General features: G+C 38.7%; 1 protein-coding gene across 1 annotated transcript in view; it reads right to left on the bottom strand.

Moving 5' to 3' along the window:
• The window catches only part of hs6st3b (heparan sulfate 6-O-sulfotransferase 3b), a 58,051-nt gene that overhangs the window by 6,081 nt on the left and 29,983 nt on the right, over positions 1 to 21,987 (bottom strand). The gene's annotated exons all lie outside the window — the stretch shown is intronic.

The following is a 21,987-nucleotide window of genomic DNA, read 5'->3' as shown; positions in this document are numbered from 1 at the left end:
GTAGAGGTGAAAGAGTAAATTAAAATATTAGTTGATCGACAGAAATCTAACCACCACATATTTTAATGACTGATTAATCACTTTGACCAGTTTTTAAGCAAGAACTCCAACGTTCTCTGTTTTAGTTTCTCCAATATGAGCTGTGTTTATCAGTTTTATGTGATTGTACATTCAGTATCTTTGGTTTTGACTATTGTTCAACAAAACAAGACACCGAAAGAATCACCTTGGCTCTGGAAACTGATGAGACAATAAATTAATTAAGTGAAAATTAAAAACATTTGTGTCGTATATTTTTCTGTATTTACCCATCATCAACTCATTTATTTAATATCAATTAAATTTCTTCTAATTTCCCTCTAATTTCCTAAAACATAACGCTGGTTTAGTACAGTGATAGAATATGCCTCTGACCATGCATAGACATAGGATGAATCAATAATTTTCTTTGATATCACACAAACATGATTTGCGATAAGCACACACTATAAAACAGGAAAATGTTTAGGTGTATTCATGTGCGTAAATAGCAATATTATCTGACTGCACAAACCACAAGATTGCCAAAAATATGTCTTGAGTTTATCCGAAGAAGATCTGTCCCTAACACTGCCGTAAGAATGCCACCACTGACATAATGTGAGCCAGGCAAGAAGCTGTGATTAGCCCTGGTGGCAGCAGCTGTATCCTGGCACTTGCTCCTGGAGTTGGCTGGCTGCAGATACATCCTCATTATACTGTCTCTGGGACATAAACACATGCAGGAAGTGTTGTTTGAGAGCACTCGACAGCCCCAAAGGTCAGTTGTGTGCACCATTAGTGTCAAGATGCATCAGGATCAACGTGTCTGTGGAGCTGTCTCGAGGAGGCTTTCCCTGAGTGATACAGATGGCTGTCGAAGAGGGAGGGGGTAAGCTAACAGGCTTCTATTACCTCTAGCCTGTGTTATCATCAATACCACCCCTATAGTCAGTTCACACTTACTATCATAACCACTGTGAGGAACTTTGTTTGCTTTCCAGAGGGATAATGGTAAAATCACAGCAAATACCACAGGAAGCCACTTTGATAAGATATTTTCATACTCTGCTTTCTTGTATGCCAGTGCAGTGACAGAACCACATCCCTTTGCCATGATTTCCCAGCCTATTTTAGTGCATTGAAGTTGAGAACCCAGCTGAACTCTAGTTAATCATGGATCAATAATGGATAGGAGGCACACTGCAACTTATCCTGCCCCAGAATACTCATCTCTAGAGCAGCAATACCAGCAGCAGTCTTCACTGGAGCACAAACTAAATAGGGATCATTAAACAGAGATGGAGGAGGAATTAAGTATGGATAAAACTGGAAAGATGAGTAGAGCAGATGAAGGGGCTGCTGCAGACAGGAGTACTAAAGCTTGGTCTAACTTCAATATACTGTATGCAGTTAATGGATATGGAAAGCATTTGATAAATACGTATAGGGAAGCCATATTTCATGCATTTGAAAAATGTATCAGTAAATACAAATTTACATTACAACATTACAACATTTGAGACAAGAAGAATGCATGCATGAAAAGAAAGTATACTGCATTATTAGTATTCACTGTATACAATTGCTAAGTAATTGGGACACAGCTCTGTCAGGCACAGTGGTGCTTTGACCTTAATGCTAAAGTCAGCATGCTAACATGCTCACAATAACAATAATGATTAGCTGGTATAATGTTTACTAGGTTCGCCATCTTAGAGTGTTACCTTGCAATTGCTAATTAGAACTAAATACAAAGTACAACAAATGCTATTGGGAATGGTCATAAACCAAAGTGCTGGACTAATAGAATCAGTGAAGTTATTACAATTTTCTGTTAGGGAAAACAATGAATATCTGCACAACATTTTGTGCTAATCCATCCATCCATCAAAAGACCGACGTTACCATCCCTACAGTGCTATGCCATTAGTAAGGCTTAAAAAAAGCTCTTGATGAATACTGGTATTGTTTCTAAAGTGCTCTCTATAAATCCCATGTAACACGAATTAACAGTCAGTGTATCACATTTTATCCCCAGTAAATATCAGTGCAACAGGCAACTGGCTTTTAATTGCCCATAATTAGCCTCAATGACACAATTTAACCCACTGCTTCTCCCTGATTGCAGGCTGCTAAAAGGGGACACTGTACTTTCAGTCTGAGCACATGGTGTTTGGAAGTGGACGAACTAAATTCTCTCATTAAGACATTCATGTGTGGGAGTTGAATGTTGTTGCAGGTGCTTGAGGGTGGGCTAGACAATAGGGAAAAGCAAAACAATATGTCTCTCTGAGCTGGGCAGAAAGTTGTTTAGAGCAAAGGCTAAAACAGTGAGCAGTAAATAAGTAAAGACAGACCATGTCCCAGTACAACAGTAGGACTGACTGATGTTGGTGGAATGTAACGTGGTGTTTGTGTGTGTGAGAGAGAGTATGGAGTCTGAGTTTTCTGTAGAGTTTCAGAAGTACATTAAGACTATTAAATCTCACATTTGAAAAAGAGCTGCCTATAGATTAATATATCACATTTAATGTGTATTTGATTATGTTCCATTGTTGTAATATTATTTAGAGTTTTATATTAATTTTAAAATTCCTTCTTTGTTTCTCAGTGGTAATATACTCCGTGCTGTATATTTACCCACTGACATTTTGAGGCTCTCAATAATGACACCTTTTTTTTATTTTAAGAGTATTTTTTCATGATTTTTGCATCTATGTGATAGAATATAGTACAGTACAGAAGCAGACAGGAAATGTGGGGAGAGAGATTAAAAAATAGGGATGTTGTGATTGTGTGGTATGCATCTATGTTATAACGACACACCCTGTTTTTTCATTCTGTATAGAGTCATTAAACAGACTCCTCATCAACTTCATTCTACATTAAAATATTATATTAAAATACTATTTTCAGCTGAAGTTACAACTGCTCTGTTGATTTCACATGGGAGATCTCTGCCTGTGCTGTTTTGTCTGTGCTTGTCTTACTAATCCTGACCATAACACACTGGTTTAAGGTAAGATGAATTCAGTTGGAAAAAAAGGTGATGTAACATTCTTCATTGCACCAGTCAGGGCGAGACTGTCCTCCTGTAAAAAAAACAACCCCAGGTCATCTGTGCCAGCAGCTTATTATGACCCAGAGTCATGTTTTATTGTTAGGTTATTGTGTCATGAGCAAAGAAGGAAGTCAGCTGATGTAGTTTTAAGAACAACAAAGTCTGCATTAGGAGGAGGCTGGGGTGGATGGATGGGTTGACAAGACACAGCACGTTCAGCTACACCTATAGCTCTGAAACCAATAGTCAGCATCGTCTCTTTTATCCATGACTGTTCCATAACCTTAGCTATGTTTATTCTTGTAACCATGACGATGAAGGTCCTCTAACCTTACGGGACCCAAACCATGATCTTTTCCTCAACCTAAACCTAACCACACCATCAGCGATCCACAACCTCATCTGTGTGCTCATTACTGTTACCATGACGACGAAGTTCTGACACATTGTTTGGGTTGGAGGACTTGTAGGACAGGACTTAGCAATGTTCAAAATAATGAATCGTGGCCCACATCTCTGATTTGTTCAGCAATTTAAATCGGTCTGATGCGGTGAAGTAGATGGGTTGTGCCCATTAACGGCCATTTTCACGTGTTGGAGAATCGTGCCAAGAAAATGGTGCATGGATGAAATTTAACTGCTTCTAGTAACAGCTACTGTGTCAGCTGAAAATGAAATCAAGGAGATGGATACATCACTTGATACTGCAGGAAAAGTAAGGGCAAAACAAAACAAAATGCTCCTAACAGGACGGTTGAATGAATAAGATGAAACTAAATGGCACTTCAGCTTGAATATCACACTAGTTTTGAGTGTTAAACTCTTAAAAGCGAATAGCTTCACAGGATTTTTTAGCCCACACTTTAACTTTGATTACTACTCTTTAAGTAACAAATATTTGATGATATAGACAAATAGGTATTTTTAATATTCTTCTGAATATGTGCCCAGTGCAGCTACTGTATGGAGTTAATATGCAGAATTGTCCCTCAAAACATGTTGCTTTATTGACAACATATTATGAGTCAGTGTTTTTTAAATGATTGATGAGTTAGAATAGCACAGTTAAAACATTTAGAAACATCCCTCCAGATGTACAGTAAAATATACCAAACAGTGAGAGAAAGTCTAGAGAGTAGAGGGTACAGTACCCCATGAGAATGGGGTATTCCTGTAATTTTGCACCTTACTTGACTCCTGCCCTTTTCTACACTCTGCTTCTCCTCCATGTCCTACAGACATTAGTGTTCCCAACGGATCCATAACCTTTTCTTAAAGGTTGTCACATTAATCACGCCGCTGATTTCACTCGTCAATCTCCCTCTGTATCTCTTGTGTTTATCTCTCGCTATGCTGTGCATCGTCTCTCTTCACTGCCCTCCACTTGAGGTCCTGCATATAAACAACCACCACTCCCCTTCCTCACTCTGTGTTTTATAGCTTTTTCCAAGGAACTCCTCATTCGGCTAAATCATGGCAATGATAGGGGCGGATGAGCGAGGAAGGCAGCATGGTGATTCTGTCTCAACAACCAATTTTAGTCTGGTATAGTTTTGTATTTTAAGATCTGAAACCAAACAGTGGAACATCAAATCTCTTGCAAGCTGCTCCTGAGGAAATAACTTTGTATTAAAAATCATGGTGACCGTGGACCATGGCGAGTATTACAAAACAAGTTTACTGAGTGTACACTTCCACTTTATATAACATTAACCCTGTTTACTAGGAAGTATTTTTACATCAAATTTGCAACAGAAAATATGTTTTGTTGGAAACATAATGTATACCAGATTCCATTTTCTATTAAAATAAGGATGAAATGTTGTTGATGAATGTATCTGGCAAGTTATTTGAAAACAATTTAGTATAATATGAATATAATTTCCAAGAGACAGTGAGCATCAAACACGGCTAAGAGGTTCCAACAGGCAGTATCTGGTTGTGTTGCCCCACTGCCCTCACACATGATCTGAGCCGTAAATCTGATCAGAGTCACTTGTTAGCAGTCAACAGCATGACTGAATGGGAATGAGGGTATGCCAGCGGCACTGCCTTCAGCTAAACTACCTCAGCTCTCAGTGAGGTGTCCCCAGTGCTCCCCCTTAACCAATAAACAGCTCTAGGGTTGCAATGCAGTCACTTCAAAAATACACAGGTATATCGATGTACTGCATACCAGTGCCCCATATTCAGCATGTATTCGTTTATTGTAGGTACTACAGAGGGCATTGCAGAAAGCTTGGCTTCATGCAGAAGCTTGAAACACAAAAGTAAAGGACAAAGTGCTCTAGTCCTCAGTTTGAATCATAAGGAAGACATTTGTTTCAGATGTAGATGTAACTGCATGATGTTGTAGTGTGACTCATCTGTAAAGTTTTATGTTAAAAGCACAATATCCTAACCGGATCTTTCAGAAGAAAAGGCTGATAAAAGAGTCTCAAAACTCAAAACAAAAGTAACCTATGTGTATAATGCAAAATACCACTGTTTATTCAAGTTGGGATGTATATGTAAAATAATCTCACTATTTGTAAATCTAGTCTTTTATTTATAAATCATGAAGCACATAATATTGAGACTGATATATCTTAATTTTGCTCCATTGAGATCCCTATGACCATGTAGCCTGCACTATAAATACTCCCCTGCTTCCATTCAAATACCATCTGAAACAGTTGTTTTAAGGTCAAATACGCAAAGAGCCAACATGGCGCATGCCCACATCAAACTGTGTATTTCACAATCTAATACCCTTGGTATTGTGTCTATTATTCTATAAAAGCTGGACTGGATCACAACCTTTAGAGGAGGCTTGAATTTACAGCCTCCTGAGATAGGAACAAAGACTTTTATAGAACTTTTATAACTTATGTTATGTGTTACTTACTACAATCTGCAATCTTTTATTGTATTTTATTTATCAGTTTCTGCCTACTGTAGTGCCAAGGACAAACGATGTCAGACTGAACTGAATATCTTTTTTAGACCTGAGTGTCAGAACAACAACTTCACTTGGGGCTCATCCTCAAGATTTAACTAAACCACACGAAGCGAGACATTTATTTGCCTTGTATTTCAAAATAGAGACACTTTTTACCACACACACATACACACACACACACACACACACACACAGTTTATTCCACTGAATGGCTTCTTCAACTTGAGCCTCTAATCTTGACAAATGTCTAATTTAGTCTACAACACAATGACATTAACTGATTTTTCAACTGCAAATCTAGAAACTTTAGAGTAGAGACAACCAGTACATTTACTTACTCCTATAATTTAATAAAAACACAATACATATTACATTAAATAGCACCAAACTCTGTCTTACACATAGGGTGTGAGCATCTAATTTATCAGGTTCTGAAAAGACCTGCACACCATAATAATTGCTGTAGTAAATTTGATATGATGTAAATGAAAGTGAAATAAACCTTGTGGTAATTATGAGCTCTGACCAAGATCGACAGTGGACTGACTTTGTTTTCTTTACAGTGAGACTTTGACAGACGTACCCTTGCCTCTCTGAAATTACATGTAAAGGAAAATGGAAAACACTTGACTAGATGAATGTTTCTAATCTATTTAGCAGCTAATTATGATGCCCCATTTAGTGTGAAAAATGAAGTGTTTGGAGCTGCTGCTCTATATGAATGTGAGAGCCTCCTAAATCAATTGAGACCTTACACATGAACAAAGTGGAGGCTTTAACTGAAGGGAGGACTATCACACCAAATATGACTTGTACATAAGTGTGAGAAAAACAGGCCAGGGTCATATATGAGAAGTGGCTTGACATGTCTTGACATGTCTTGACTGTAACAGTAGTGATTGAGAAGAGATGATAAAACAGGTACAAACACAGAGAGCAGATAGACATACTGCGAACTAAACTCTAAATCAGCTTGATGCATACTTACAATAGATTCTGTATGGTCTATTTTACTCAACAAAGCCTGCGTGCTTGTGGGGCACTGATATAAAAAAGAACAATGCTATTAGAAATTCTTGCAAAATTTAAACATGAATCAGATTATCATTTCACTGTTCATTAGCACAGACTAGAAAATCTTTTAGAAAATCTTAGAAACTTAAAAAACTTAGAAAATCTCTCACGTAATCCCCGAGGGAGTCATCCCAAAGGGATCAATAAAGTCCGTCTAAGTCTAAGTCTAAGTCTATCTTACTAATGTTACATACTTGCCCAGAAAATAGTGGAACATGACCATGTGGTATGGTATTTTCATTTATAAGCTGACAGAAGTGTATGTAAAAAAAATACTGTTTGGACCTAATTTTGTATTTCATCACTTAAAGTTTTGTTTTCTGTTTTGCATGATTATATTGAAGTTAATATATTATATTATATTATATTATATTATATTATATTATATACAGTGTAGTAATATAACCTCTTAGAAGGGTGATGATACTTTAAGTAAATTTTGCTGACAAAACCTATGTACTTATACTGAAGTGTCAAATACAGGATTTTTATATCTGTGAAAAAGTAGCTCAGATGAGAGAAAATCAGTAGCAGTCAGCACCAGCTGCCTGTGAACACCTGTCACAGCATCAACTGGGAAAAGGTCAAAAGTCATCAACCAGGAGTCAGTGGATGGTGGGAGAAAAGTCAAATAGGACAGTCACATCGAAAGACCGTCTTTAATGAGAGACAGGGGCAGTGATCTCCTCCCACATATGACCACCTGCGTGTGGAACATATGTCACATAACATCAACTGAGCAATGACAACGTGAACAACCTCCCTTCACTGATCTGAGGTCCTTGAGTTCACATCATTTTGTTAGATATTTTGTCACTATTTTGATCTGTGGGCCCAGAACTTCTTAACTGGCCATTTACCACAAGTTGAGAACATTTTGTGATATCAGACAAACTGATTTTTCTCATCTCAGTACCGATGTAGCTGTCAAACCACAGAAAGTCTAAAGAGTAGAGGGGTGATTTGGGGATATGTGCTGTTAGAAAATATATTACATAACTGATATCCTGTGATGTAACTGTCACAAACCTGGCTGTTTCTGAAGATTTTTCAGATATTACTTGCACCAAAGGAATCACCTTCTGCAGGAAACTAGTGTCTAGTCATTCCTGATCAAAAGGATACAGTAGTCTAGATATTAGGTAGAAGTTTGACATGTCCTATAATGACAGTGTTGTGTTGCTGCTATGAATCTGCATTTTGTTCATTACATTTTAAATATTTTCCAGTAGAGAGTACTGCTCGGCTTTGTCACATGGTCGTCAGTGTGAATCCTAATGCAGCTGCCCATGGCCCACAATGTGCCAAGGAACATTTAGTTGTCTACTTTACATTCATAGTCTGCAAGGCTTTCATTTGCGCAAAAATCACCGTGTATGAAGGCAATTTAGCTCTCTCATTAAAAAGACATAAACGCCTCAGAACTTAATGGCATCTCACAGAAAAAGAGGGAGCCTTTAGAGATTTGAGATTACATCTTAAGATTGTCACGCAAATAAAAAAAAAAAAAGTGGACGCACTGGTATTGGCTCAGTGTTGACTTTCACCACAGTTTGAGGGAAAATGGCCAACAATAGAAAAGAATGCTGTGAAGTACATCATTTGTATTTTGCAACAATTACTATTCTAAATTTTAGTTGTGTTTACGACAGAATATACCACATGTTATCAAAACGTCTGAATAGATACAATGTAAAAGCAATAAGAGGTGAAAATGTGATCCTAATCACCCACAACACAGCCTGTTACATTTAGCACCTTTCATTATAAAGTCTATCACATGGGGATAATACAGTGTAGTGCAGGCTCTGTGGAGAGAATTTTCTGAATGTGGTTGGTTTCCACAGTGCATAACAAGCATTAAAAAATCCATTTGATTATAATTCATCCTGATTAGTACTATCTTTTACCACTTTAAAGATGTTATAATAAGTGATACATGCTTAACCTTGTGAAAAAACCCTGAGTGCAGCACCAAACACCATAAGCAAAGATGCTTAAAGAGAAATGACTTCTCTAGGTAATGACTTCCTCCATCCCTGAAGTCTTTAATTTCAGCAGTCGTGAAAAGTGACATTGATATTACCGGCAGTAAGGTGATGGAGACTGATGGGGACTCTACTTAATCAGTCCACTTTATGAACTGTAACATTACATACGCCCTTTATTCCCAAAGCAGAGCAATCAAGACAACCACAATATGCTGTGATAAACGGAGCTAACAAATGTGGTGTGCTTTGGACATCAGTACTCTAGGTTTGTTTCACTTGTTCATACAGTTGTTTAATGGCTTTAGAGTGGAATCATATGGGAAGCTGTTGCCTTCACCATTTCTCCAGTGAGGAGATGTCCTTGGTCTGTGAGAGTGTGTGCGTTATTCAGCATGCAAGGTCTCTGCGGTGCATCTGTACATCTCTGTGCTGTCCCGTTTCTCTCAGACAAGATGAGAATGAGATTGGAGACATGCATTATTTGTAACCGATACCATTCCTTAATGGTGTCTGCGCTCCCACTGGCAGCCCATAATGGACCATTTTTGAGGTTCTCTGCATCTTGTTCGGCTTTTTGATGGTGACGGAATGGGGACAGTGGGTGTCACCTGGGAAGAAACAAGAAGAACGGTGGGACCTTTCATTTACTTGTCAGGAAACTGGCATTGCTAGCACTTGACATGGTGTGCATACAGAGAGTGCTTGTACAAGGAATGGCAGATAACAACAAGGGGGAAAATCATCCTTCAAAAGAGAAACATTTCATTCTTTTTTTTTTTACACTACAGAAACAAAGGATAACAATGTCACTTATCTAGAGGAGGAATTAAAGGCTGATGTTAGCACTAATAATAATTAAAGACCCTTACTTAAATCAATACTATTTTTGGATCTGTATTTTTTCAGTCAGTCGCTGTATTTACATTCTGTCCTGGTAGTTTTCTTTGTTTGTGGCTGTGCCTGTATTTCCCATACTGGATTTATATTGGCGTCACATGCATGGGGAATTCACAGGGTATGATGTATGCATGTAATCCAGCTTTACTGTTTTTAATTATAAAATCTTATCTCATAAAACACGGGATGACTTTTATTGTGAAATAGTCACAGGAGACAATATATTTGTCATTGCATCACTGCAAATGCATCTGTAAAATGAGATAACATTGTCATTTTTGGCATTTTCTTGTCAGCTAATCATTTTTGTTTTTGGTGAATATATCTGAATTGGCATATTTTAAAGTTTGGTCTAATGATGATTTAACACACTGCTTTTAATGTTTATTCATAATTCGTGTTGGCTAATGAGGCTACCAGCCAGAGCACACTCAGAGCAGGGTAGCCAATTTAGTTTATCTAGATCAACTAAATGTGTAGATTTTTTTTCCAGCCATGACCAACTGATTGGTTGAAGAGTAGGTCCGATTTCCCTGATTTTCTTTGGTCGACTACAACACTAGTAACCCGCATTTGTTGTTACTACCAGTGACCCCAAGTGCCTTTAAACACATTTTCACCAGCTATTCCGACATACGATCTGTTGATTTATCCTTGATCTTCATAAAGTCGAGATCACTACGCAGCAGCTCACAAAACAATCTCCCTGAGCTTAGACACAAGAAACCACTTCATGGATGGTAGCGATGATAAATGGAGTCACGTAACCACCTGAGCACAGTGAGTGTGGAGTGAAGTCTCGGGTAGCTCAGTGCTTTAACTGAGTATAGTGTCGTTAGAGGTGAAGTCAGCACTCACTGTTCAGAGATGACACACACTGTGAGCTGGGTCATTACATGCCTCTGTGCCTGTATGCTCTTTGTGATGTTCATGCACCCCGCAGTCTGACACAAAGGTGCCTCATTCACAGACACAAAAAGTAACCAGAGGCATACAAGAGCAGGGAGGAAAAATCTCTTCCAGGGACAAGAGCTAAATTACAAACTGTATACTCTGAGAAGGATGAATAGACCTCTAGAGGAAGAAGCAACAGATGCAGCTCAGAGATGGCACCATCTTGACTCAAATCTGAATGGCTGTGCGTCTTCACTGAGATCTGTCAGTGCAATTCAGGTCCTGGGACAGTACGTGTATGACCTCCTCTGCTTGTCAGGCAACAGAGACAGAAGATTTAGGTGGTAGTAAAGCAGAGCTGATGCAGCCACATAACTGTATTAAAATTATAATAGATCTCATATTCTACTTCCTGGTGACTTGAGATAGTTGTAGTGTACAAATGCAACTCTTATTTACTGCGATGTAAGGACTTCATAAGTGGGGTGTTTGGACAGTCTACAAAGAAAATGACTGTAAGAGACAGTTCATACTTTGATAGTACAATTACAGGACAAGATATGCTGAGATGAAAAGTATAGGTTGGACAGGGAATCTGAATGTCCCTTTACATTGATAAGCAACTCCCTGCTGTCCTAACTGCTTTTCTGTCATTTGAAACCAATTAGGCACTGTAATATGACAGCACAGCCTCAATTACCACGGTAGTGGAAATCCTCCTGTCTAATTATGCTCTCCTTTTAATCTTTCTCTTTCAAAGATCTCTTCAAGAGACAGCGGAGGAGGAAACAAGGCGTGTACTGGCATGGTCTCTGAATTAATAATACAGCCAGAGGAGAGGCGCAAGAACACAGACTGGCAGTGGAAACCACAGTATGTGTCACATCACATAACGCAGAGCTGAAGACACTGAGAGCTTTGCATGCTGCCATGAGAGTCTTACGTCTCTCCAATACTTCCACTCACACAACTTTGGCTTTTCATCCTCTTAGTCCCTCAGCATATGTAGCTAATGTCCCAAAAATGTAATTCAGATTCAGCAGGAATAGTTTTTACCATCATTATGGAATTCCATTTTCATTGTGACCATGACCACCACCATCATGATCATCATCATCATCACCACCATGATTGTTGGAGTAATACAGCGAATGCTGAGGTAGCAATCTTTCTTTGGCTGGTGAGCAGAAAAAAGGGAGTGGGGGATGGAGGGGAAATTATTAATGATATCAGCAACTATCCATGGGCACTGACATGATAATGCTATCTAGTGATACTTCTTGGTAGCTTAGTGACATGACGTAGGGATGGAAATGTCAGCCTGTTCTCAGCCTTGGCCCAGAATGAAATCTCTCACCCACTATGACATCTACCATGACATCTGGCACAGGCCCACAGAGGATGAATCCTACAGACCATCTTTTTCTCTGGTGCTACAGATATGTTTGTTCTTAAGTGAATGTCTCCACAACTCTGGGATGGATTACAATGAAATCTGGTACAAACGTCAGCATCAGTTCTGGTGCAGTAACTTAAGTGATCCACTGACTTTCCATCAAGTGCGAATGGGACTAATTCCTCTTAATTACAGCCTCATCTTTAATGCTAAATAGCAAATTTGAACATGTTAACACGTTGACATTTTTCAATGAACAGCTGCCTGCTGTGCTGGGTTGAGCTGTAAGACTGTACAAAAATGCAAAATGCATTTGATACATTGTTAACCTAACTATGATCAGAGCAGTTTTAAAGGAATAATTCAACATTTTGGGAAATGTGCTTGTGTGTGTTTTCTTGCTAAGAGTTAGACAAGATTGATACCGCTCTTATGTCTGTAAAGAGGGTGAAACAGCTAGCCCTGCTCTGTCCATAGGTAACATAGGCACCTCTAGAGCTCACTAATTAACACATTACATCTCAGGGTCTCACAGTCTCCACTGGTTGCCAAGCAACCTCACGTTGAGGTGTCACATGACTCCGGGAAGTCAATGCACCCACCCATGAAATACTCAGACCACAGGCAACACTCTAGATTTGTACATATGCTTGTTTTGTTTTTTGTTTTTTTTTTGTTTTTTTACGGAAGACATTAGATAATGTAATAATAACAACAGAATAATGAGATATTATATTACACACTGCATTTACACTAAGTAACTCAATAATAGACATGTTACTCTGAGTCAACAAGACCTCTGAGTTACACACTCAGAGTTCTTTAAATCCACAAGGCTAACAGGAACAGTCTCCAGATAATTCATACAATAACTTCCACAGTCTGAGGCACTCATGGTTCTTGTTGTTCCTGTTGAGCCAGACTAAGTTATGATGAATACATTTAATCAAGAACAGTGGAGCTGGCATTATGACATTATGAATTTACCGTAAGACACTGCACAAAAAGTCTGCAGCACTTGGCTTTATTTGAACTGCATCAGCCAAGAGCTTATGGCCTGTGTGAGAGAGAGACTATAATACATCTAATAAATATTTTCATGTTATCCTCACAAATAGCATTATGCTATGGTCAATATAACTTGTTCTTTAAATAATTACTTTTTATGCAGCCTGTTCCAAACTGTATAGTTGCTGTAATCATGATACATAAAAGTTTTAATTTCCTTTAATGCACTTTTCTAATGGACCAACTCCTCTGCCAATTTAGCTGTCGGCCATGTTGGGTAAATTGAAGGAAAATTAATGTGGAAACATTTCCCAGCACTAAGAGGCCTAATGCTGAATTGGCTCTACTTTTGCTTGATTCTTCCATGTTATGCAGCAATGGACATTTGCATATCCCACAAGATTATACTTTGGACACTGGTCTTATAAAAATTCTGCTTTTCAGTGTTTGAACTAATTGTCCTCAAGCCGAGGTGTTCCCTAACATCCAGCCAAGTGGGACTTGAAGTTTTACAGTGCAATGAGGTAAGTGACACTTAAATATTAATGTGGATGAGAGAGAGATGAGGCAGATTATCTTAACTTTCCGAAGCTCATTTTAGTCTCTGTTTGGCACAGAAGATCAAGCCAGCAGCGTTGGAAAGGTTTTAACCATGGCTATAATCCCTGCCCTGCTGAGCGTCTGTGGAAAATGGAGGAAAGTGTGTGTGTGTGTGTGTGTGTGTGTGTGTGTGTGTTAATGCAAGATTGGGGGTGGGGGCACCTTATGGTTCTAGGAAGTTGAGAATTATATGTTTTACCATCTTCTGATATTCAATAGACCAAGGGACCAACAGATTAATCTGCAATACTTTACTTTAAAGGTCCCTTTTTAGGATCAATAAACAGTTTATACACATTTAATAAATGGTTGTGTATTCATTAATAACTATAATTCCTTCAAAGGCCACCATAAGTGGAGGCTGGTGACTAAACAGATAATGAACAACAAATAGCATAACATAGCTGTAATAATATAAAATGTCTTCACAGGAGACCTCATAATTGCTGACAAATAATACTGTACATTAACAAACACTTAAACATGTCTTTATAGCTGCCTGCAACTGTTGTAATCCATTTAATGTTTGTACTCTACTTAAAAATACTTAAGTGTAAATAAAGCGTTATCACTTAATCAGTGATGAAAGTGATCCTCAGTTACATAGATAGATAGATAGATAGATAGATAGATGTTGAGCTTGTCCACTGTCAGAGCTAAGTGGAACAACAAACCAGCTCTGCCTGCTCTCCTCAGATCCACATCGATACAGCTGCTTATTAGACTAATGAGCACCATGTTCGGCGATATAGTGGGGCTATTATCAGCTTCTCAGCTGCATATCCACCACTGTATCTCTGCAATTCTACCACAGATTCTCAGAGTTTTGCCTCACAGTTCATATCTTGGTTTGCTTTTATCACTAATATGATAACTGCAGAGTAAATTATTCATAAGCGATCACTCTCTCTCATGTTTAAGGAACCATAGCTGTGATCAAAGAGGAATGGTTCAGTCAGCCATCTCTGTAAAAGCATGCCTATGAGTAATGATCAAAGGCTACTCATGTAAACACATTTGTTCCATACAGTAGCCATTGTGATGTGAAACACTAATAAGATAGCTTTAACTATGAGCTGTAGCTTGTGTGCAAAGGGGAATATGGGTCCCACTGCACTTTCTATGAAGGTACAAAAACAGTAAAACAGATATCTTTTCTGCATTCTTAACTGACTCAGAGTGTGCAATTACTGAGTTGTTGAGAATTGAGTAAATTGTAAAAAAAATAAAACAAAAAACATCACATTGCAATCTTGTAAGATTGCAGCTTTACAGTGTTGGGCAAGTTGGTTGAAAAATATTTTACTCATCATTACAAAAAGTAAGTAGTTACATTACAAATAGTTACATAAAAAAGAAAAAGAAATAAGAATAAAAATAAGTTTTTGAGCACAGCTCAGTCAATGGTGCATTTAAACAACTCTCCCTCTACTCCACTGCATTTCAGAGAGAGATATTGTACTTTTTACTCGACAGCTATAGTTACTATAGATGTTGATTAATACACAATGTATTTTTAAAACACATCTCATAGTTACAGTTGTGACTTTAAACAAAAGAGCAGTGTCTAACTGGGGCTTCCCGACATGTTTTAAATGTCTTTGACTTTGACTTGTTGTTTGACAGATTTATTGTGGGCCCTACACGGGGTAAAAACTCTTATAAAACACTCATAAAATCCAGGTAGGTACTTGGATAAAAGAATGCTTTAAGAAGGGATTTAAAAGATGCCACTGACTCGGCCAGCCTGATTTCCTCGGGCAGGTTGTTCTGCAGCCTCAGGGCCCTCCCCGCACCTCCAGCTGCTGTGGCAAGCTAACATGTACTGGTACAATCTATCCTCTGAACATTCAGAGACAAAATCCATATAAACCCTCCATTAAATTCCCCTAACCCAACCTCCACGATGTCAAAGTGACGGAATGTTACTGGGATCAGTGAATACTGTATTACTGAATTTACACCACATGTTACTACTGAAAAAAGTAATCAAATTTTAATGTGCAAAGTAATGCATCTTGACTCAACACTAGTCTACAAGATCTACAACTCAGACAAGCTTCTACACATTTGTTTGCCAATTGGTCATCACACATATTTCACACATCTTAAATTATGTTCACACAATAATGCTGACTCCCTGTTCAAAGTCTTCCTTGTGAGAACATTTCACTTTACTCTGCAGATTAAAAACCTAACCTTTTTTTTCAGAATACAAGCTTCAGATATGAATTTAAAAAGCACTGTATTACTGACACAATAACTCAAAAATGAAATAAAAAAGCTTTGTAGAAGAAACACAAAGCCTGCAATAGCTTGGATATGGCACCGTGCCCAGCTGCCCTCTGAGATGTTTCTGGCACAGTGCAAGCAGGATGTGCAAGCTGAGACTCCCATGCTGTGCCAAGCAGCGACCCACAGCCTGTATTTACAGACACCAGACAGCAAACTCCTCCTCAGTCCGTCAGATCAGCAGGTTAATCAAACAACAGACAGTTATTTGGAACTGAGATAGAGAAGAATAAATTATTCACAACTGTTACAGACTTTCTGAGAAGGGCTGGGGTTCAAGGTGATGATATTGTATGAGGGTGTGTCTGTGAGAGTTGCGGTGTGTCTCTTCAGCAGAAGGGTAAAATAGGCTCAATTTGGTCAATTACTGAACTTAATAGAGAAATTTTAATCATTACACCCAATTTACTCTGGGCTCTTCTTGTGTTGTCAGCATAATTGGTTCTATTGGTTCCAAGTGTGATCAAGTGGATATAAGATACATTTGTAAAATAACAAGGCTTTTTGTGAGCTCAGAGCTGAGAATCACAGATCTAATAAATCAGCAGCTATTTCCCTAACATAGATGAGATACAGCGACATGCATGACAAACACCTTCCCTTTTAACTAAATTCAGAACGTTATAATTACAAGATCAAGATTTCTTAAAGCCTGAACATACTTTAGGGCTTATATACAGTAGCAGCGTATTCTTAGAGAGCAATAAAATAACTGCAGAAAAAAATGAGAAGAGCAAAATCCTGCATGACACAATATTTAAAATGATGAGAATAGAGAATCCCTTAGGACAACCCGATCATTGCTGTATGCAAAGTACTGAATAAAATGAAAGTGCAAGCGGATCCCAAGTGGAAGTACCTGTCTGCTATCTAATGAAATATTCAACAGGTTTATTTCATTGAGGTCCAAGCAGAATAAGAGTTTTTCTACACACTTGACCTCTGACTATGAGTAAAATAATCACCGTGTCAGCATTATTCACAGAGAAAAACAACTTTTAGGTCATGACACGACAGTACAGAACTGTTTTAACCAGGATTTCCCTTTGGTGAAGATGATTTGTTCATTATTAAGTGATGCTGGTAAGGGCAGAAAACACCGATCTTGTCTGGAAGAGAGCATGTTTGTCAGAAGGAGAGTTCTGCCACATTAAACAATTATTCATACAGCCTTTTGATGTGCGGTGTCAGACTGACGGCTGGGCAGACTAAAAAGCTCCTCTTTGCTCCACTGACTCCATCAGCCAAAAACCACTGTGCTTCAGTGGTCCATGGCTGCGCATAAGTTCACAGCCCACCCCACTGTCAATCTCTCTACGGCTAACAGGTAGCATACTGCTCCACTTAATGCTTCACTCTCCTGGACATTCAGGAAACAGGTAGAATTCATTCCCTTACATACAAACTCTAGAAACTCTTGCATACAAATCACTTTATCTGAGAGCACTGACTCATCATTGACCTGTATGCATATACAGTATATGAGCATATACATGCCTGCACCCACACACGAAACCTACCTGCTTAAAGCTGAGTTTAAAATCCCTTAGCAACCAGATGCATGAATGCAAGCCAGGAAGTGGGTCAAATATTTTGGTTTATAACCAAATACCTGCAAAACAAATGACATTCCCATCAACCTCAGCTGTACTTTGTGTTTAATTTTACTGTAAATGGCAGATCGGAGCATGCTAACACACAGAACTAAGATGGCAAACGTACCTGCTCAAAATCAACATATTAGCGTTGTCCTTGTCAGCATTTGGTTCTTCAGCAGAGTGAACACTCTATCAACATACAACTACCAAGAATTAAGTATTTTTCAACTGTTATCTCAGTGATGTGGGCTTGTATTTGTCTTTAAAGTATAGCAAAGAGAAGAAAAGTTTGGCCTGGGGACATTTCTGCATCTTTAATGAGTCTTGTCCCCTGCCGTGCTGCTTGTTTCATTTATGGTGGGAAGAGTGTATCGTAAGAAATGAAAAGAACAGCTTCAGACAGTTAAACCTGCTCTTAAATAAATAACAGCTTTAGTTCCCAGCTAACAATTATCTGTGACTTTGTACCACACACTACGTCATGGTTTAATTCTGACTGCTTTCTTTGCTGGCTTTGGCATATAATTAATATCGCATGAATCAACATGGTCATGATGAGCTGTGTTACTAATTTGAAACAGAAACATGATTCAGGAACATCATTTTTTTGTGGGCTAATGTGCATGCAATCCCATTTGTAAAGCTCAGATATTCTTTTTCAGGTATCATAACCACATAGGTTGATTTAGTAATGTTGGCTGACAACTTAAGATGGGGTTTCATGATGAAATTAACTGTGCCACCGGTCTCTTGTTTTGTAAATGGAATTCTATTGATTGTAAGAAAAGTGCTATCAGGGCTTTAAATGGCTTCTCTATCTGTTTCTCACTCTCACAGCTTTTTCAAGATGCTGCGATTGTGAAACAAAGCCTCTGAAATCAATATATGCCAAAGTCAATTTTTACTTATTATCGTCAAGATCCTGGCCGTTATTATGAGTCAGTACCAGGAAAATGCCTTCATCAACAAATGCAGGGGTAGCACATTGGAGCTGTGTTGAACGGCATCATTAACACGCAAATATGAGCGCCCATGGACGGATGAGAGTAAATGAAAGGTATAAATCTCAGTCTGTCATATTAATGTTACCAAACTCAGAAGACATCCCAGAAACTTCAGCACTCACAGACTTGTATTAAATGTGTAAATATGGACTTTCTATTCCAATTAATTCATGAGAATAATACATCTGTAGCCAAACTCAAATTAGAACAATCATATTTTTCTCATTCAAATTGTAAACAAAATGCTTTAAAAATAAAATAAAATAAAAAGCAATGTGTCTTTCAAAAGACAGGGCCTCCATTAGAAAGGTTAAAGCAAAATGTAATTCTAATTAAAATGGAAATTGACTGAATGTAATTTTTCAAAGTTGTGAGTATCACAAACAAAATCCCACACACCTCCATTGTGTTTAGGCACAGGCAGAAAAGTCAGTGACAGATGTCTGAAAACCTGGACAAATAAAACCAAAAGTATATCTGCATGGCCAGACACCACAAGAGATAAGTGAGAAAATATGTGTTTTGTCATTTGGGTGAACTGATGCTTTGAATGCTGATGAGATGAGCCCAGGATGTGTGTATATGAGACTGTTTACATGCATAAACTGTTAGTGTGTGTGTATATATATGTATGCATATACACAATCTATAACCAAGGTCAGCAGGTTTTAACAAGCTACAGATTTCAAGTGGTGATCATTCCTCATAAAAACCTCAGAAAGTCAGAAAAAAAGGATATTACACGGTTTCCTGTAGGATACTGTTATCTGTGGGTGGAGAGCCATGATCAATTTACTGTTGGCTAGACAATTACCACATTCACTGAAAGGCCTCATGAAACACCCTGCTCTGTTTCTCTTTATGTTTTTGTTTTATATTAAAAAATGCATAAATGTCTTGGAAACACTGACACACAACACAGTAGACAAAAGCTGGTGCCGTTCCTTCAGTATTGAAGAGCTGATAGGTTATGAAGTGACACCGGTGAAATCAAGGAGGGAGGACTGACTGGAGTATCCACAGCTCCCCATGGTACCACTTCACTCCTCACTTGTCCTTTAGTAAGTATTCACGAATTAGTGTGTTGTACTGTAAAGTGTTACCAGTCTTTTATTGCATTTGTTTCAGGCTATAAAACCTTCCAGGAAACCCTGTGTTGGGTTCATCTCCTCATCACTGGGGTGACTCTGCTGTCACAACAACAAAGCAAAACGAAGGTTATAGCCTCTTGGTCCTGCTGTTTTTTCTTTTTTTTCCAGGCTGTCAGCTCAGGTCAGGGTGAAGGCCAACATGGCCACAGAGCGGTCAAATGCAGCAGGAGTGGAAAACCTATCAAACTGCTCCGTCTTTGAGACTTTCAACAGCATATTGACGCACTGCTCTTGGACATATTGTACTGTACAGTATGTCAGAGAGGAAGCACTCACAAAGACTATTAGAGGTGCTGGCTGCAACCCATACAGAAGTGTCGAGCTGTTTCATGACTAGACTACACCTGTACACAGGCTCAGCTCAAACAATGGATGCAATCTAAAGCTTGGTTTAACAGGAGGAGTGGAAAAGATGCCTGCCAGAACTCCAGTCTGCATAAAAATCAGTACCAAACAGAATAAGTTGTGTTGCATCTCTTAAATGACTTTCTTGAATGTCATCCACAAATACTTCAGCAGGTATGGACAAATAAGACTGAGAGAGAGAGAGAGATTTTCCATTACATTCCTGTATCAAAGTTAATGAGTCCCATACGCCTTTGAAGAGCTGTTTTTAGCTGTATTATTGATGTTACAGCCGTGCTGTCAGTTAACAGGAGATGTGAGCTATCTGCCACAGCACATTTCCCAAAGTTGAATTCAGAAAGTAGAAGAAAGACTGATACAAATAAGCACTGTTTCAATAATTTAGGCTCATCATGGTGAGGTGAAGATTGCTCTGTCTTTATTGCATTGCAGTGAGACTGATGAGCCAGGATGAATGACAGAATGCATTATTAATATCTATATATAACATTTAAATTCCAAGTTTTTACTTTAAGTCATGTTCAAGGATATTTCCCCCCCTCCCCAGTGCAACATCATTACATACTACTACTTGCACTAGTTTGGTATGGAAGTAGTGAGGCTGACCACTGACATTTCTTCTGGCTTAATCCTTAACCTCAACAGGGGGTACTAATCCATCTGAGAACTTGTTTACTGGGTGGTGTCTAGTATGTCTGTATTACTAGGCCACCATGAATGCCAAAGTATCCGCAGAGTTTCTTCAGCGACATTGCACTGTAGCTGTCCTTGAGCACTTTGATATTATTATTATTTGTTTGCAATGCAGAGGAGGGAAATGCAAAGAGACGTTTATATATCATTATTTTCAATTGTTCAGGTTCATTTTGAACTTTTAATTGCAATGACGTCCCTGTCTGACAGTTTTCACACAGCTCTCTGTGCTTTTCACCGAGCTTTCACAGGAGGCCCATTTTGCAGTACGCACTGGGTGCAAATGAAGTCATCTGCAGACAATGTTCTCAAGCTTTATTTTAATTAAGAGAGACAGGTTCCTGCTGTGTCAGCTCACTGACTGTGTGGAAACATACAGAGGTACAAATCGTTTGACTCGATAGTGTGAAGTCAGATGTGAAGAGACACACAGGTGCGTCACCAGTGGTATGCCAAAAAAAAGGGGGAAGCAGAGAGGAGAGAAAAGCGGCTGTGGTGTACAGATGTGTGAATGTAAGGTGGAAAAGTCTATGAGGGCAACAATTACACAAACTTTGTGACAACATGAGATTTGTGTTTGAGTCATCACCCCATTTTCCTCCGCTTCCTCGCTTACATGAAGTGGTGTGAGATAGATATTTGATATTCTTAGAGGAGCATCCCCTGAACCTGGTGCACTACAGTATGATGAAACCTCACATTTTCTGACATAACACCACAATCAAATTTGGAAGCTGCTGCCCTCCATCGATTTTCCAACCTCATATTCACACATCTTTTCCCTTCACAGCTGCATCCCATCTCTCTGTCTCTGCTTCCATTTTATGATATGCAGTAATACCAACCATGTGTATCTATTCACATGTGACTTCATCCTGATTATGGAGTCCTCTGCATATTTTTTACAGTGAATGAGCCAATAGAGCGGGAGCAGGACTTCTCTTCATTAGGAACCAGACTGAGAACGGTGTGAGCAGAAGAAATCCTCACCTGTCTTACA

Source organism: Lates calcarifer, linkage group LG1, assembly GCF_001640805.2.
Source record: "Lates calcarifer isolate ASB-BC8 linkage group LG1, TLL_Latcal_v3, whole genome shotgun sequence".
NCBI lineage: Eukaryota > Metazoa > Chordata > Actinopteri > Centropomidae > Lates > Lates calcarifer.
This window is presented reverse-complemented; position numbering and strand designations above follow the sequence as displayed.